Source organism: Entelurus aequoreus, linkage group LG25 (genome assembly GCF_033978785.1).
Source record: "Entelurus aequoreus isolate RoL-2023_Sb linkage group LG25, RoL_Eaeq_v1.1, whole genome shotgun sequence".
Taxonomy (NCBI): Eukaryota; Metazoa; Chordata; class Actinopteri; order Syngnathiformes; family Syngnathidae; genus Entelurus; species Entelurus aequoreus.
In genome coordinates, this window is record NC_084755.1 from 1,521,987 (window position 1) to 1,541,932 (window position 19,946).

The window sequence follows — 19,946 nt, forward strand, 5'->3', positions numbered from 1 at the left end:
AATCCAACAAAACAATACACAGCAATACCATAACAATGCAATCCAATTCCAAAACCAAACCCGACCCAGCAACACTCAGAACTGCAATAAACAGAGCAATTGAGAGGAGACACAAACACCACACAGAACAAACCAAAAGTAGTGAAACAAAAATGAATATTATCAACAACAGTATCAATATTAGTTACAATTTCAACATAGCAGTGATTAAAAATCCCTCATTGACATTATCATTAGACATTTATAAATAAATAAAAAAGAACAATATTGTCACAGTGGCTTACACTTGCATCGCATCTCATAAGCTTGACAACACACCGTGTCCAATATTTTCACAAAGATAAAATAAGTCATATTTTTGGTTCATTTAATAGTTAAAACAAATGTACATTATTGCAAATCAGTTGATAAAACATTGTCCTTTAGCTTTTTACAAAAATCTACTACTCTGCTTGCATGTCAGCAGACTGGGGTAGATCCTGCTGAAATCTATGTATTGAATGAATAAACAATCCTTTTGAATCGGAAAAATATCGTTTTTGAATCGAGAATCGCGTTGAATCGAAAAAAATCGATTTTTAATCGAATCGTGACCACAAGAATCGATATTGAAACGAATCATGGGACACCCAAAGATTCGCAGCCCTATTGTGCGGTATACCGGTATTAGTATAGTACCGCGATACTAATGAATCATATTCGGTACTCTAAAAAGTACCGGTGAACCCCACCCTCCCCGGCCCCTTGTCGTCGTCACGTCGTGTCTCTGCTGGTTTTACAAGCAGAGGAGCATGTTCGGCAGCGCGCGCACACAGAGTACTTACAAGCAGACACAGTGTGTAGACAGAAAAGGGAGAACGGACGCATTTTGGCTTAAAAAGTAAAGATAAAGGTGAAGTTATAACACTGAAACGCCCTCAGGAAGAGCTGCTTTAAAGGCCCACTGGAATGAAATGTTTGTATTTAAACGGGGATAGCAGATCCATTCTATGTGTCATATTTGATCATTTTGCGATATTGCCATATTTTTGCTGAAAGGATTTTAGTAGAGAACAACGACGATAAAGTTCGCAACTTTTGGTCTCTGATAAGAAAAAAGCCTTGCCTGTACCGGAAGTAGCGTGACGTAGTCGGTTGTTCGCCTCCTCATATTTTCCTATTGTTTTCAACGCAGCTAGAGCGATTCGGACCGAGAAAGCGACGATTACCCCATTAATTTGAGCGAGGATGAAAGATTCGTGGATGAGGAACGTTAGAGTGAAGGACTAGAATGCAGTTAGTAACATATCTTTTTTCGCTCTTGGATTCCACACTCTCTCCATTTTCTACTGTGGATCACGGATTTGTATTTTAAACCACCTCGGACACTATATCCTCTTGAAAATGAGAGTCGAGAACGCGAAATGGACATTCACAGTGACTTTTATCTCCACGACAATACATCGGCGAAGCTCTTTAGCTACTGAGCTAACGTGATAGCATCTGGCTCAAATGCAGATAGAAACAAAATAAATAAACCCCTGACTGGAAGGATAGACAGAAGATCAACAATACTATTAAACCATGGACATGTAACTACACGGTTAATCATTCTCAGCCTGGCAGAGCTTAACAATGCTGTTGCTAACGACGCTGAAGCTAACTTAGCAACTTAGCAACCGGACCTCACAGAGCTATGATAAAAACATTAGCGCTCCACCTACGCCAGCCAGCCCTCATCTGCTCATCAACACCCGTGCTCACCTGCGTTCCAGCGATCGACGGCGCGACGAAGGATTTCACCCGATCACAGATGCGGTTGGCGGCTAGCTCGGCTAGCGCGTCTGCTATCCAAGTAAGTCCTCCTTGTTGTGTGGCTGCAGCCAGCCGCTAATACACCGATCCCACCTACAACTTTCTTCTTTGCAGTCTTCATTGTTCATTCAACAAATTGCAAATTCACCAACACAGATGTCCAGAATACTGTGGAATTATGAAATGAAAACAGAGCTATTTTGTATTGTTTTCAAAGGGGTACCGATACTTCTGTTTCACTGGCTACGTCACGCGCATACGTCATCATCCAAAGGCGTTTTCAAGCGGAAGTTTAGCGGGAAATTTAAAATGTCACTTTATAAGTTAACCCGGCCGTATTGGCATGTGTTGCAATGTTAAGATTGCATCATTGATATATAAACTATCAGACTGCGTGGTCGCTAGTAGTGGCTTTCAGTAGGCCTTTAAGACATGGCTAGCTACTTCTAAATCACTAATCATCGTCTCCATGGCGACAAATAAAGTAAGTTTCTTACAAGTACCATTATCACTGCAGGACGAGGAATAGCTAAACATGCTTCACTACACACCGTAGCTCACCAGCGTCACATTGTAAACAAACGCCATTAGTGGATCTACATTTAAAATCCACTGTAATGATACCAAGTACAGGAGCGTATCTAGTATGATTACATCGATATTTTTTAGCATCATAAAATATTTTTTTCCTTTTTTAAAAAATGTATATTATGTTTATAAAGTCAGTAAATATGTCCCTGGACACATGAGGACTTTGAAGATGACCAATGTATGATCCTGTAACGACTTGGTATCGGATTGATACCTAAATGTGTGGTATCATCCAAAACGAATGTAAAGTATCAAAGAAGAGAAGAATAAGTGATTATTACATTTTAACAGAAGTGTAGATAGAACATGTTAAAAGAGAAAGTGAGCAGATATTAAACAAGTAGATTAATAATACATTTTTACAGTTTGTCCTTAAAAATGTAGACAAGATAATAGGTGTATAAATGACAAAATATGTTACTGCATATGTCAGCAGACTAATTAGGAGTCTTTGTTTGTTTACTTACTACTAAAAGACAAGTTGTCTATTATGTGCACTACTTTATTTAAGGACTAAATTGCAATAATAAACAAATGTTTAATGTACCCTAAGATTTTTTGTTAAAATAAAACCAATAATGACATTTTTTGTGGTCCCCTTTATTTAGAAAAGTATCAAAAAGTATCAAAATTAATTTTTGTACCGGTACCGGTACCAAAATATTGGTATCAGGACAACACTACATTATACGGATACATCTGATCACATTAAAAAAACAGCTCAAATAATAACAAAACACAAAAAAAAACAAAAAAAACCACTCCAATGAAAGGAGATGACCCATACTGTGTGTAGGTAGGTTCCATCCATCCATCCATTTCCTACCGCTTGTCCCTAGTGTGAGCAAATCAAAAACACCTTTTCTCCTGCTGCAAATGGCCTGGTGTAAACCTCCTAAGTCACTGTAAACAAGCATCGATCGAGTAAGACTTCTTCACTGTTGCACCCAAAAACCTTTTTTGCTTGCTATTTACCAGTGGCGGGGTCGTGCGTCTCCCACCTAGGCCTTCAGTCATGTCCCACTTCAATGATGACCTCTCAAAATACCATCATCGATGTCACCACATGACCATTGCTGGAGAAATACTATACAGGAACACATTTACGCACTACTGTGTATTTAAGCACATCAACAGTGTACAAAACGGGTTATTTTCTGGCGCATTTAAAGGCCTACTGAAATGATTTTTTTTTTTATTTAAACGGAAATAGCAGATCCATTCTATGTGTCATACTTGATCATTTCGCGATATTGCCATATTTTTGCTGAAAGGATTTAGTAGAGAAAATCGACGATAAAGTTCGCAACTTTTGCCCGCTGATAAAAAAAAAGCCTTGCCTGTAGCGGAAGTAGCGTGACGTCACAGGAGCTAGTATTCCTCACAATTCCCCATTGTTTACAATGGAGCGAGAGAGATTCGGACCGAGAAAGTGATGATTACCCCATTAATTTGAGCGAGGATGAAAGATTCGTAGATGAGGAACGTTACAGTGAAGGACTAGAGTGCAGTGCAAGACGTATCTTTTTTCGCTCTGACCGTAACTTAGGTACAAGCTGGCTCATTGGATTCCACACTCTCTCCTTTTTCTATTTTGGATCACGGATTTGTATTTTAAACCACCTGGGATACTATATCCTCTTGAAAATGAGAGTCGAGAACGCGAAATGGACATTCAGTGCCTTTTATCTCCATGACAATACACTTTAGCTATGAGCTAACGTGATAGCATCTTGCTTTAACTGCATATAGAAACAAAAGAAATAAACCCCTGACTGGAAGGATAGATAGAAAATCAACAATACTATTAAACCGTGGACATGTAAATACACGGTTAATGCTTTCCAGGCTGGCGAAGGTTAACAATGCTGTGCTAACGACGCCATTGAAGCTAACTTAGCAACCGGACCGCACAGAGCTATGCTAAAAACATTAGCTCTCCACCTACGCCAGCCAGCCCTCATTTGCTCATCAACACCCGTGCTCACCTGCGTTCCAGCGATCGGCAGAAGGACGAAGGACTTCACCCGATGCGTTTGGCGGCCCGGAGACGTAGGAAGTCAAGGTGAGGTCGGCGGCTAGCACGGCTAGCGCTCCAACAAAGTCCTCCTGGTTGTGTTGCTGTAGTCCGCTGCTAATACACCGATCCCACCTACAACTGTCTTCTTTGCAGCCTTCATTGTTCATTCAAAAAATTGCAAAAGATGTCCAGAATACTGTGGAATTATGAAATGAAAACAGAGCTTTTTGTATAGGATTCTACGGGGTACCATAACTTCCGTTACCCTGACTTCGTCACGCGCATACGTCATCATACCGCGACGTTTCAGCCGGATATTTCCCGGGAAATTTTAAATGTCACTTTATAAGTTAACCCGGCCGTATTGGCATGTGTTGCAATGTTAAGATTTCATCATTGATATATAAACTATCAGACTGCGTGGTCGCTAGTAGTGGCTTTCAGTAGGCCTTTAAAAATCAATTAAAACTGTCAAATTTTAAATTGCCAAAAACATATTAAAAGTGAAAAAATAACATATTTGAAGTCACTATTTGACGCCGTATAAGTCAGTGGTACTTCTATTCGTCGGCTTATTCGAGTGGAAATGGCGAGCATTTCCATATTTCATCGCCATAACAACTGAGCCTAGCTTCCGGGGTTGGCCGACATGGTCTCACAAGATGTGGTTTCTCTTTAAATATCCTTCTTGAAAATGGCCTTGCAAATATATATCTGCCACCTAATCAACATTTTGTTCTCCTTCTTTGTGGGTCAACACTTCCTACTAAGTTGAAACTTGTGATTGGATACTCACTTTGGAGTGACAAAGTGAGTATCCAATGTTGCGTCTGACCAGACTTCCCTCCCAGGGAAGTGAAGTCACTTGTCAATCCCAAGTTCTTTCAGATGACATATATGCAGAGTAAGAAGGACCATCAAGACAGAATTGGAATATTATCAAGTTTTACTAAAGCTTTAGGAGAACCACCTAGACCAGGGGTCGGCAACCCGTGGCTCTAGAGCCGCATGCGGCTCTTTAGCGCCGCCCTAGTGGCCAGGGCCGGCCCGTGGCATAGGCCGTATAGGCAAATGCTAAGGGCGCCGTCCATCAGGGGGCGCCACGCCAGTGCCACAAATGTTGGAGAAAAAAAAAAAAGAAAAAAAAAGTTGGTACTATTATTTCTAAATACAAAAAATAATCCCACGTTATTTAAAATGCAAAGTAAAGCCTATTTAATAGAAATATTATTTGTTACAACATTATGCCCGCCCTTCCCGTATCATGACTTTTTTTGGACGTCACCACATCAAAAAATCAACACAAGATGTCAAAACGGCCAAAACTGCCAGGTGCCCAGGGAAGAGAAAAGAAGAGGAGGAGAAACGAGAAAAAGACAGAGATAGCAGGTATGTAACGTTAGCCTACATGAAATTATTTGTCTGTTACAGAATGTGATAGTAACCTGGCTTTTTAGCATTAAGCTAATGTTACATGATTCGGCAATTGCTAATCAATAAATAGCTAGTTCTGTTTTAACGTCGGTTTAATATTGTGGAGGGGGCTAAATTGTTATGGAAAATAATAATGTAAAATTAGGTAATTACAGTACTCCCACCTTACATTCCTCAGTGACATTTGTATTAGATCTTTTAAGCAGGTGTTTTTTGTTTACATTGTTATTGCCTTCTGGTTAGCTAATGTTTGCCCTGCAGGTAATAGTCACTTTTCCACCCCTTTATATATTAGGTATAGTTGTAAGCCTAGTTGTTAAAGTGCACACCATTAATGTTAATTAAGCAATATCACATGAGAGGGAATGCTGTTTTTTAATTTGAGCACTGCTGTGATTCGGTTAAAGATAATCATAACATAACATTCTCATATAATATGTTAATTTGCTTTCTTGAAGTAAAAAAAAAAGGTCAAAGACAAAGCTATTCGGTTTCTTGTGAGTATATACACTTCACTGCCGATGTGGGGGGGCGCCACCTAAAATCTTGCCTAGGGCGCCAGATTGGTTAGGGCCAGGCCTGCTAGTGGCTCTCTGGAGCTTTTTAAAAAATTTATGAAAAATGGAAAAAGATGAGGGGAAAAAAAAAATGTTTTGTTTTAATATGGTTTCTGTAGGAGGACAAACATGACACAAACCTCCCTAATTGTTATAAAGCACACTGTTTGTATTAAACATGCTTCACTGATTCGAGTATTTGGCGAGCGCCGTTTTGTCCTACTAATTTTGGCGGTCCTTGAACTCACCATAGTTTGTTTACATGTACAACTTTCTAGGACGTGTTTTATGCCACTCCTTTTTCTGTCTCATTTTGTCCACCAGACTTTTAACGTTATGCATGAATGCACAAAGGTGAGTTTTGTTGATGTTATTGACTTGTGTTGGAGTGCTAATCAGACATATTTGGTCACTGCATGACTGCAAGCTAAACGATGCTATCATGCTATTTAGGCTAGCTATATGTACATATTGCATCATTATGCCTGATCTGTAGGTATATTTGAGCTCATTTAGTTTCCTTTAAGTCATCTCAATTCAATGTATATCTCATGACACACCATCTGTATGTAATATGGCTTTTAATTTTTTGCGGCTCCAGACAGATTTGTTTTTGTATTTTTGGTCCCAATATGGCTCTTTCAATATTTTGGGTTGCCGACCCCTGACCTAGACCAATACATTCATACCGGCTTCCTAAGTTGTTCTAACATTCAAACAGGAAGAGACAACTTCTTGAATACGCAAACAGCCCCCACCCTCTCCATAAAGGAATACAGGCTCATTGTTCTACTATAGATAAGATATAAGGGAGTACTCCAACTCCTACATTCCAAGTCTTCAAGGTAACACACACAGTTTACTTGCGGACATAAAATGAAACAATAGAAAGGGTACAAATGGAAAAACACTAGCTGTATGTAATATGGCTTTTAATTTTTTGCGGCTCCAGACAGATTTGTTTTTGTATTTTTGGTCCAATATGGCTCTTTAAACATTTTGGGTTGCCGACCCCTGACCTAGACCAATACATTCATACCGGCCTCCTAAGTTGTTCTAACATTCAAACAGGAAGAGACAACTTCTTGAATACGCAAACAGCCCCCACTCTCTCCAGAAAGGAATACAGGCTCATTGTTCTACTACAGATAAGATATAAGGGAGTACTCCAACTCCTACATTCCAAGTCTTCAAGGTAACACACACAGTTTACTCGCTGACATACAATGAAACAATAGAAAGAGTGCAAATGGAAAAACACTAGCTGCTTTAAACATGACTATGAATAAAGAAATAACTCTTAAACATATATATACATTCTCCACACCAATCACAGTCTGGTTAACATCAGGCTGAATGAAACTTTAATATATTCACTTAAGTAATAATCTCTCTCAATAATACAATAAGACATGATGATATGCATGAGAGGACCACTTTATGCAAACCCTTCCCTCATATTATGTATACATTCTACTCTTCATCCCCTGGGGAGTTCCAAATACACACTTTCAGACTAAGGCCAAGACCTAAATCTGACTAACAGTACACAGTCTTGTGTTATTCCGCTCTCACGGTCGTTAACGGACCTTTACGCCACACATAAAACCCCGTTTGGGTCTGGCCTGTTTAGTCCTAAAATATAATTTGCCAAGCCACCGGTGCGGCTGGAGAACAACTACAGCCTATCAATTGATGATTCTGGTCATCGGGAGCAGTTTCTAGGTCAAGGGCACGACTGAAGTGGGAGCCAAGGGCTTGTTCCAATTATGAGGGAGCCCCCACAGTAAATTACATTTTAAGAGACACAAGAGTTGTTGACATGAGAAGCAAAAGGGTTTTGGCTGATTCAGAGTCCCCGGTGGTGTACTGTATAGGACTAGGTGTGGGGAGGCAGAACGTGGAAACATAGATCATGAAAAAGAACAGCTCTTCATCCAAAAGGAGACCACATCATCTGCTATTTCTGACTATAAGTCGAAAGGAACAGTTCCCAATCCAAATCAACCAATCAATCAATCAATGTTTATTTATATAACCCTAAATCACAAGTGTCTCAAAGGGCTGCACAAGCCACAACGACATCCTCGGTACAGAGCCCACATAAGGGCAAGGAAAAACTCACAACCCAGTGGGATGTCAATGAGAATGACTATGAGAAACCTTGGAGAAGACCGCAGATGTGGGCGACCCTCTACCCCTAGGGGAGACCAGATGCAATGGACGTCGAGTGGGTCTAGCATAATAGTGTGAGAGTCCAGTCCATAGTGGATCTAACATAATAGTGTGAGAGTTCAGTCCATAGTGGACCTAACATAATAGTGTGAGAGTTCAGTCCATAGTGGATCTAACATAATAGTGTGAGAGTTCAGTCCATAGTGGATCTAACATAATAGTGTGAGAGTCCAGTCCATAGTGGATCTAACATAATAGTGTGAGAGTCCAGTCCATAGTGGATCTAACATAATAGTGTGAGAGTCCAGTCCATAGTGGATCTAACATAATAGTGAGAGTCCAGTCCATAGTGGATCTAACATAATAGTGAGAGTCCAGTCCATAGTGGATCTAACATAATAGTGTGAGAGTCCAGTCCATAGTGGATCTAACATAATAGTGAGAGTCCAGTCCATAGTGGATCTAACATAATAGTGAGACTCCAGTCCATAGTGGATCTAACATAATGGTGTGAGAGTCCAGTCCAAAGTGGATCTAAGATAATAGTGTGAGAGTCCAGTCCATAGTGGATCTAACATAATAGTGTGAGTGTCCAATCCATAGTGGATCTAACATAATAGTGAGAGTCCAGTCCATAGTGGATCTAACATAATAGTGTGAGAGTCCAGTCCATAGTGGATCTAACATAATAGTGTGAGAGTCCAGTCCATAGTGGATCTAAAATAATATTGTGAGAGTCCAGTCCATAGTGGATCTAATATAATAGTGTGAGAGTCCAGTCCATAGTGGATCTAACATAATAGTGTGAGAGTCCAGTCCATAGTGGATCTAACATAATAGTGTGAGAGTTCAGTCCATAGTGGACCTAACATAATAGTGTGAGAGTTCAGTCCATAGTGGATCTAACATAATAGTGTGAGAGTTCAGTCCATAGTGGATCTAACATAATAGTGTGAGAGTCCAGTCCATAGTGGATCTAACAAAATAGTGTGAGAGTTCAGTCCATAGCAGATCTAACATAATAGTGTGAGAGTCCAGTCCATAGTGGATCTAACATAATAGTGTGAGAGTCCAGTCCATAGTGGATCTAACATAATAGTGTGAGAGTCCAGTCCATAGTGGATCTAACATAATAGTGAGAGTCCAGTCCATAGTGGATCTAACATAATAGTGAGAGTCCAGTCCATAGTGGATCTAACATAATAGTGTGAGAGTCCAGTCCATAGTGGATCTAACATAATAGTGAGAGTCCAGTCCATAGTGGATCTAACATAATAGTGTGAGAGTCCAGTCCATACTGGATCTAACATAATATTGTGAGAGTCCAGTCCATAGTGGATCTAACATAATAGTGAGAGTCCAGTCCATAGTGGATCTAACATAATAGTGTGAGTGTCCAATCCATAGTGGATCTAACATAATAGTGAGAGTCCAGTCCATAGTGGATCTAACATAATAGTGTGAGAGTCCAGTCCATAGTGGATCTAACATAATAGTGAGAGTCCAGTCCATAGTGGATCTAACATAATATTGTGAGAGTTCAGTCCATAGTGGATCTAACATAATAGTGTGAGAGTCCAGTCCATAGTGGATCTAAAATAATATTGTGAGAGTCCAGTCCATAGTGGATCTAACATAATAGTGAGAGTCCAGTCCATAGTGGATCTAACATAATAGTGAGACTCCAGTCCATAGTGGATCTAACATAATGGTGTGAGAGTCCAGTCCAAAGTGGATCTAAGATAATAGTGTGAGAGTCCAGTCCATAGTGGATCTAACATAATAGTGTGAGTGTCCAATCCATAGTGGATCTAACATAATAGTGAGAGTCCAGTCCATAGTGGATCTAACATAATAGTGTGAGAGTCCAGTCCATAGTGGATCTAACATAATAGTGTGAGAGTCCAGTCCATAGTGGATCTAAAATAATATTGTGAGAGTCCAGTCCATAGTGGATCTAATATAATAGTGTGAGAGTCCAGTCCATAGTGGATCTAACATAATAGTGTGAGAGTCCAGTCCATAGTGGATCTAACATAATATTGTGAGAGTTCAGTCCATAGTGGATCTAACATAATAGTGTGAGAGTCCAGTCCATAGTGGATCTAACATAATAGTGTGAGAGTCCAGTCCATAGTGGATCTAACATAATAGTGTGAGAGTCCAGTCCATAGTGGATCTAACATAATAGTGTGAGAGTCCAGTCCATAGTGGATCTAAAATAATATTGTGAGAGTCCAGTCCATAGTGGATCTAATATAATAGTGTGAGAGTCCAGTCCATAGTGGATCTAACATAATAGTGTGAGAGTCCAGTCCATAGTGGATCTAACATAATATTGTGAGAGTTCAGTCCATAGTGGATCTAACATAATAGTGTGAGAGTCCAGTCCATAGTGGATCTAACATAATAGTGTGAGAGTCCAGTCCATAGTGGATCTAACATAATAGTGTGAGAGTCCAGTCCATAGTGGATCTAACATAATAGTGTGAGAGTTCAGTCCATAGTGGATCTAACACAATAGTGTGAGAGTCCAGTCCATAGTGGATCTAACATAATAGTGTGAGAGTCCAGTCCATAGTGGATCTAACATAATAGTGAGAGTCCAGTCCATAGTGGATCTAACATAATAGTGTGAGAGTCCAGTCCATAGTGGATCTAGTTAATAGTGTGAGAGTCCAGTCCATAGTGGATCTAACATAATAGTGAAAGTCCAGTCCATAGTGGATCTAACATAATAGTGTGAGAGTCCAGTCCATAGTGGATCTAACATAATAGTGAGAGTCCAGTCCATAGTGGATCTAACATAATATTGTGAGAGTCCAGTCCATAGTGGATCTAACATAATATTGTGAGAGTCCAGTCCATAGTGGATCTAACATAATAGTGTGAGAGTCCAGTCCATAGTGGATCTAACATAATAGTGAGAGTTCAGTCCATAGTGGAGCTAACATAATAGTGTGAGAGTCCAGTCCATAGTGGATCTAACATAATAGTGTGAGAGTCCAGTCCATAGTGTATCTAACATAATAGTGAGAGTCCAGTCCATAGTGGATCTAACATAATAGTGAGAGTCCAGTCCATAGTGGATCTAACATAATAGTGTGAGAGTCCAGTCCATAGTGGATCTAACATAATATTGTGAGAGTCCAGTCCATAGTGGATCTAACATAATATTGTGAGAGTCCAGTCCATAGTGGATCTAACATAATAGTGTGAGAGTCCAGTCCATAGTGGATCTAACATAATAGTGAGAGTTCAGTCCATAGTGGAGCTAACATAATAGTGTGAGAGTCCAGTCCATAGTGGATCTAACATAATAGTGTGAGAGTCCAGTCCATAGTGTATCTAACATAATAGTGAGAGTCCAGTCCATAGTGGATCTAACATAATAGTGAGAGTCCAGTCCATAGTGGATCTAACATAATAGTGTGAGAGTCCAGTCAATAGTGGATCTAACATAATAGTGTGAGAGTCCAGTCCATAGTGGATCTAACATAATAGTGAGAGTCCAGTCCATAGTGGATCTAACATAATAGTGTGAGAGTCCAGTCCATAGTGGATCTAACATAATAGTGTGAGAGTCCAGTCCATAGTGGATCTAACATAATGGTGTGAGAGTCCAGTCCATAGTGGATCTAACATAATAATGTGAGAGTCCAGTCCATAGTGGATCTAACATAATAATGATTCCTTACATTAGGCACACCGGGTTATAAGGCGCACTGTCGAGTTTTGAGAAAATGAAAGGATTTTAAGTGCGCCCTACAGTCCGAAAAATACGTTACTTCATGACAAAGTATTATGTTATTTTAAGTTGTATCATTTGTCACTGTCATTCATCCATTTTCTACCGCTTGTCCCTCTCGGGGTGGCAGGGGGGGGGGGGGGGGTGCTGTTCTATATTATCATTGGAACATATAAAATGTTGGGTGTTGTTTACTTGAGTCATGTTGCCATCATAGTGCAGTCTACACGTCTCTCTCATGTTTGACTGCCATCTACTGGTCACACTTATCATTACACCATGCACCAGATAAAATTGCTTGGAGGTCGGTAAGCACAACCAGAAATATTCCGTACATCAGGCGAATGGGGTTACAAAGCGCACTGTCAAGTTTTGAGAACAAAATATATATTTTAAGTGCGCCTTATAGTCCGGAACGTCAATATTTAATCGTAGATGGATGAATCGTGCTCATATCTTGGCCGTCTTTCACAAGTCTAACAGAATGGAGAGAAAAACAACCTTCCCATGTCTGCTGCTCAGCCTGTCTCCGTGTAAGATGTTTATTGTTTGGGACTCCCCATCAGGACTCGGCACGGCACACACTCTCATGTTCCAACACCCACACACTTCTGCTCCTTGATTGGTTGATGATCCACGCCGAGCTGTGGATGTGGGAATGGCTCCACACCTCCGCAAGCAGTCATTAGGGCTGGGAGACGTGTGGCCCACTCCCCTACTATAGTAGGTATCCATCAGGGGGGAAAAGACCTTTTGTGGAAAGTGCCAACCAGAGCTAAGACCTAAATCCGTGGGGTAATCTAAAGGGGGCACAAGAACATCATAATCTGGCAAATGTGGCAAAAAAAAAGACTGAGAAAGTTGAGTAAAGCTCATTAAAACACTTATTTGGAACATCCCACAGGTGAACAGGCTAATTGGGAACAGGTGGGTGCCATGATTGGGTATAAAAGCAGCTTCCATGAAATGCTCAGTCATTCACAAACAAGGACGGGGCGAGGGTCACCACTTTGTCAACAAATGCGTAGAACAGTTTAAGAACAACATTTCTCAACCAGCTATTGCAAGGAATTTAGGGATTCCACCATCTACGCTCCGTAATATCATCAAAGGGTTCAGAGAATCTGGAGAAATCACTGCACGTAAGCCATGATATTACGCACCTTCCATCCCTCAGGCTGTACTGCATCAAAAAGTGACATCAGTGTGTAAAGGATATCACCACATGGGCCCAGGAACACTTCAGAAAACCACTGTCAGTAACTACAGTTGGTCGCTACATCTGTAAGTGCAAGTTAAAACTCTACTATGCAAAGCCACAGCCATTTATCAACAACACCCAGAAACGCCGCCGTCTTCGCTGGGCCCGAGCTCATCTAAGATGGACCGATGCAAAGTGGAAAAGTGTTCTGTGGTCCGACGAGTCCACATTTCAAATTGTTTTACGAAACTGTGGACGTCGTGTCCTCCGGACCAAAAGAGGAAAAGAACCATCCGGATTGTTGTAGGCGCAAAGTGTAAAAGGCAGCATGTGTGATGGTATGGGGGTGTATTAGTGGCCAAGACATGGGTAACTTACACATCTGTGAAGGCACCATTAATGCTGAAAGGTACATACAGCTTTTGGAGCAACATATGTTGCAAACTAAACAACGTTATCATGGACGCCCCTGCTTATTTCAGCAAGACGATGCCAAGCCACGTGTTACATCAACGTGGCTTCATAGTAAAAGAGTGTGGGTACTAGACTGGCCTGCCTGTAATCCAGAACCCCGGACTGTTGAAGAACTTCAACTGTAAATCAAGCAAGAATGGGAAAGAATTCCACTTCAAAAATGTGTCTCCTCAGTTCTCAAACCTTTACTGAGTGTTGTTAAAAGGAAAGGCCATGTAACACAGTGGTGAACATGCCCCTGTGACAACTTTTTTGCAATGTGTTGCTGCCATTAAATTCTAAGTTCATGATTATTTGCAAAAAAAAAAAAAAAAAAAAGTTTCTCAGTGTGAACATGAAGTATCTTGTTTTTGTAGTCTATTCAATTGAATATAAGTTGAAAAGGATTTGCAAATCTTTGTATTCTCTTTTTATTTACCATTTACACAACGTGACAACTTCACTGCTTTTTGGGCTTTATATTTATCCATTTGTCCATTCATCCATCAATCTATCCACATAATAAATAGTTCATGATCCAAAGCATACCACATATGTCATCTGTTCATCATGTCCTTATTATTATTATTAATATATATATATATATATATATATATATATATATATATATATATATATATATATATATATATATATATATATATATATATATATATATATATATATATATATATATATATATATATATATATATATATATATATATATATACATATATATTAGGGCTGCAACTAACGATTAATTTGATAATCGATTAATCTGTCGATTACTACTTCGATTAATCGATTAATAATCGGATAAAAGAGACAAACTACATTTATATCCTATCCGGTATTTTATTGGAAAAAAACAGCATACTGGCACCATACTTATTTTGATTATTGTTTCTCAGCTGTTTGTAAATGTTGCAGTTTATAAATAAAGGTTTAGTAAAAAAAAAAAAAAAAATGTATTTAAAAAAAAAAAATTAAAAAAAATTTTTATTTAAAAAAATTAAAAAAAAACTCTGCGCATGCGCATAGCATAGATCTAACGAATCGATGACTAAATTAATCGGCAACTATTTTAATAATCGATTTTAATCGATTTAATCGATTAGTTGTTGCAGCCCTAAAATATATATATATATATATATATATATATATATATATATATATATATATATATATATATATATATATATATATATATATATATATATATATATATATATATATATATATATATTTATATATATATATATATATATATATATATATATATATATATATATATATATATATATATATATATATATATATATATATATATATATTTATATATTTATATATATATATGACTGTGAAGGAACTGCAGAACAGTCACTCATGTAAACCACCACTACACTATGAAAAGGTTCCTTTCTAAATAAAATATTTGGATGAACGTTAGCAGAAATCCTCATTTAGACTGAAATCAATCAAATAAAAATGTCCACCATCACAACTGCTGTAATTATTTCAACGCTGATGGGGAAGTGAGAAGCCAAGCGTTCCTGGAAATTGATTTACAGGCTTGTCCGCAATGTCAGAAGCCAATAATTAAAAATAAATCCTTTAAAGTATGGAGAAATGGAGAGTCCGTGCTTTCTAAAGTGATCTTATCGAGCAGCCAAGTGGAGGCCTCTCATACGCCAGTCACCACTTGCTTGGCAGCAGGGGGCGCTGCGTTTGGCGATGACCACAAGCAATTATTTTCCTTGAATTAAACACAAGCCCGACACCTCTTGGACCAAAGAAAAGCATTCATTAACATCTCCCTGGAGAGTTACTAGGCAAAAATAGTAGTAGTAGTAGCAAAACAGTACAGTTCTACTACTGCATAGTCACGGAAAATTATACATGGCATTTGAACACATTCATTGGGAAACTAAGAGTCTCTCTGAATATTCTGAACTCCTGTTTCTAAGATACGGTGTTGCAAAGCGTAATACCGCCCACAGGAGCGGAGGTATTTTTTTCTTACCACGGAAAGCCATTGTTTACCTTTTTCAAGAGACGTGCACTCCATTTTGCCTCAACACAAAGATAGGGGAAACACTGAATAATCAGTTCTTACTTTTGAGTTAACGCATCTGCACGAATAGACGATGCTATGTAAGCCTACGATGTGTCCAAAGGCCAAAGTAAAAATGTGACAATGGGCGATTTGTCTCTCAATCGGGCTGCCGACGTATGCATTGTCACATTTTTAAGTCATTTTTAAGGCCCCCTTTGAACATACACAGTATATTTAATAACACATTTAATATCCCTAAGATCAGAAATATGAGGCATTTCAATAATTTTACATGCATACTTAAAAAAAAATAAGAAGAGTGAAATAAATCCAGTGTTTCCCACACATTCATTTATTTGTGGCGGCCCGCCACAAATTTAAAAAAAATAAAAAAATTTTTTTTTTTTTTTTAAATTTGTGGCGGGCCGCCACAAATAAATTCATGTATTTGTTTTAAAAAAAAACAAAAAAAAACTTTTTTTTTTTTTTTTTAAATTTGTGGCGGGCCGCCACAAATAAATTCATTTAAAAAAATTTAAAAAAAATTCATTCATTTGTTTAAAAAAAAAAAAAAAAAAAAAAAAACATTTATTTTTTATTTTTTTAAAACAAATAAATGAATTTATTTGTGGCGGCCCGCCACAAATTAAAAAAAAAAAATAAAAAAAAAAGTTTTTTTTTTTTTTTTTAAGTGTAGGATACTTCTCTTGTTGCCTTATTTGTATTTGACCACTACTGTTTTCTGTTTATTTGTTACTGACTGTGGCAGGACACCTCTGCCTCTGTTTCACTTTATGTTGCTGGGCAAAATAATATGGTTGTAGTAGTAGGCTAAAGTTAAATGATTTAGTATGCACTAATTAAAGGGGCAGAGCTTTAAGAGACATTTTAGCTTTTATATTTGATATGATATATTTTTTTGTAAGAACCACAATTAATAAATATATTTCAGTGAATAACTTATTGTTCAAATCTGTATATAAATATGTACATAATTATATTTTAAAATGGAAGGATGGATGGATGGACGTTTAAAACAAACTGTTATTATTAATTAGTAAGTATACATTTTTGGAGCCTTTTTAGAGAAAATCATATTATTGTAGTAAATTATGCAAATGCCTCGAGGATGTCATGGTGACCACGCCCATAGCCACGGCCCCGCCGCCACAGGTATCTCGGCAGTTTATGGGAAACAGTGAAATCCCTTCAAGTGTCGCTCATCCCCATCATAGTAGGCAGCCACTGTCAACATCTGTCAGAAGCAACAAGCTGTATGGACATGAATCAAATAATGTGGCTATATCATAGATTATTGGTAGCGACAGCAGTCAAATTGGAAGCAAAGACAGTATCATGTTTATGCATACAGTCACTTTAAAGACTCATTTATGGACTTTAATCATCTACATTAAAACAATGATTCATTTAATGTAGACACTTTTTCATTCAGTTTAATAATAACTGTTACTTGGGGTAAATATTTCATACCTTGTAGGTGAGATATGCTTTAAATGTGTACTTATGTATGTGCCTGGTTTATAAAAATGTGCTTTTGAATTACCTTCACAAATAAATAATTATTATTTTACCTTTTTAAAGAATATTAAATTGTACAGTATATTATGATATTTGTCATTAAAATTATCTTAACTTTATTATCTTATTGTACTAGTTTATAATGTGTTTTTCTCATTATAGAGGTGTTTGTATCATCTATAGTTGTTTTTTTAGGAAATTCCACAATCTAATTTACATAGCTTTACATTCTATTTGATTATATTCTATACTTGTTTAATTCTATTTGATTTATTGCTATCTATAATTTTACAGTTAGCCTAATTTTATTGTTAGCCTTAAATCATTATCATTTCATATAATACATAAACAAATTACGAAAGAATACACTTATGAATTTCGTTTTAGGGCACTGACAAAAAAAATATCTTGTAGTATCTTGTACATTTAATGCGTATCATTATTTATTATTATATTTTAAATCATATATTATAAAAACACAAACAAATTATTGTTTTTCTCATTACAAAGGTTTTATATCATCCATAGTTATTTTTTTTTAGTAAATTCCACAATCTAATTTTCATCGCCTTACATTCTATTTGATTATATTCTATACTTGTTTGATTTTATTTGATTTATTGCTATTAATAATTTTACTGTTAGCTTAATATTATTGTTAGCCTTAAATTATCATCATTTCATATAATACATAAACAAATTACAAAATAATACATTTATGAATTCCATTTTTTAGGGCAATGACAAAAAAAATATCTTGTAGTATATTGTACATTTAATGTGTATCATTATTTATTATTATATTTTAAATCATATATTATAAAAACACAAACAAACTATTGTTTTTCTCATTACAAAGATGTTTATATCATCTATAGTTGTGTTTTTTTTAGTCAATTCCACAGTCTAATTCACATAGCTTTACATTCTATTTTATTATATTCTATACTTGTTTGATTATATTTGATTTATTGCTATTAATAATTTTACTGTTAGACTAATATTATTGTTAGCCTTAAATTATCATCATTTCATATAATACATAAACAAATTACAAAATAATACATTTATGAATTCCATTTTTTAGGGCGATGACAAAAAAATATCTTGTAGTATCTTGTACATTTAAAGTGTATCATTATTTATTATTATATTTTAAATCATATATTATAAAAACACAAACAAACTATTGTTTTTCTCATTACAAAGATGTTTATATCATCTATAGTTATTTTTTTTTAGTAAGTTCCACAATCTAATTCACATAGCTTTACATTCTATTTTATTATATTCTATACTTGTTTAATTATATTTGATGTATTGCTATTTATAATTTTACTATTAGCCTAATGTTATTGTTTGCCTTACATCATTATCATTTCATATCATACATAAAAAAATTACAAAATAATACATTTATGAATTCCACTTTTCAGGTCAATGACAAAAAAATTATCTTTTAGTATCTTGTACATTTAAAGTGTATCCTTATTTATTAATATATTTTAAATCATATATTTAAAAAAATATATCATCTATAGTTTTTTTTTTTTAGTAAATTCCACAATCTAATATAAATAGCTTTACATTGTATTTGCTTATATTCTATACTTGTTTAATTATATTTGATTTATTGCTATTCATAATTGTACTGTTAGCCTAATATTATTGTTAGCCTTATTTTATTATAATTTCATATAATACATAAACAATTGACAAAATAACACATTTATGAATTCCAATTTTTAGGGCAATAACAAACAAAAAATATTGTATTATCTTGTACATTTTGATGTGTATTATTATTTATTATTAAATCATATTTTATAAAAACACAAACAAATTATTGTCAACATGTTCTACCAATTGCCCAGGTATAGCTCCTATAAATTAAATACATAATGAAATACATACAAACTGAAATATTTCAAAAATTCTCCAGGTTAACTTTTTATGGAACGTTTCTAAAAAACAAAAAAGAAAAAAGGGACCCATCAAGGGTTGGAATTGGGGGTTAAATCCCCAAAAATTACTCCCGGGCGATGCCACCGCTGCTGCTCATCCCTCCCCTCATCTCCCAGGGGGTGATCAAGGGTGATGGGTCAAATGTAGAGAATCATTTCGTGTGTGTGAGACAATCATTGGTACTTTAACTTAACTATAAAATGTTGCATATAAATATAAAACAAAATTTATCAAAAGGAACTTGAAAATAATTCATCATTTCCATGATTTTAGCCTCTTTTTGGCAGGAAATTACCCCCAAAGTTATGTTTAAATTATTTACAAAAAAATATTGTGGAAAGTGATGTTAAAGACCTACTGAAAGCCACTACTAGCGACCACGCAGTCTGATAGTTTATATATCAATGATGA

At 36.5% G+C, this 19,946-nt stretch overlaps 1 protein-coding gene across 1 annotated transcript in view; it reads right to left on the bottom strand.

Moving 5' to 3' along the window:
* Nucleotides 1-19,946, bottom strand: part of LOC133642565 (uncharacterized) — a 194,471-nt gene that overhangs the window by 164,731 nt on the left and 9,794 nt on the right. The window lies entirely within an intron of this gene.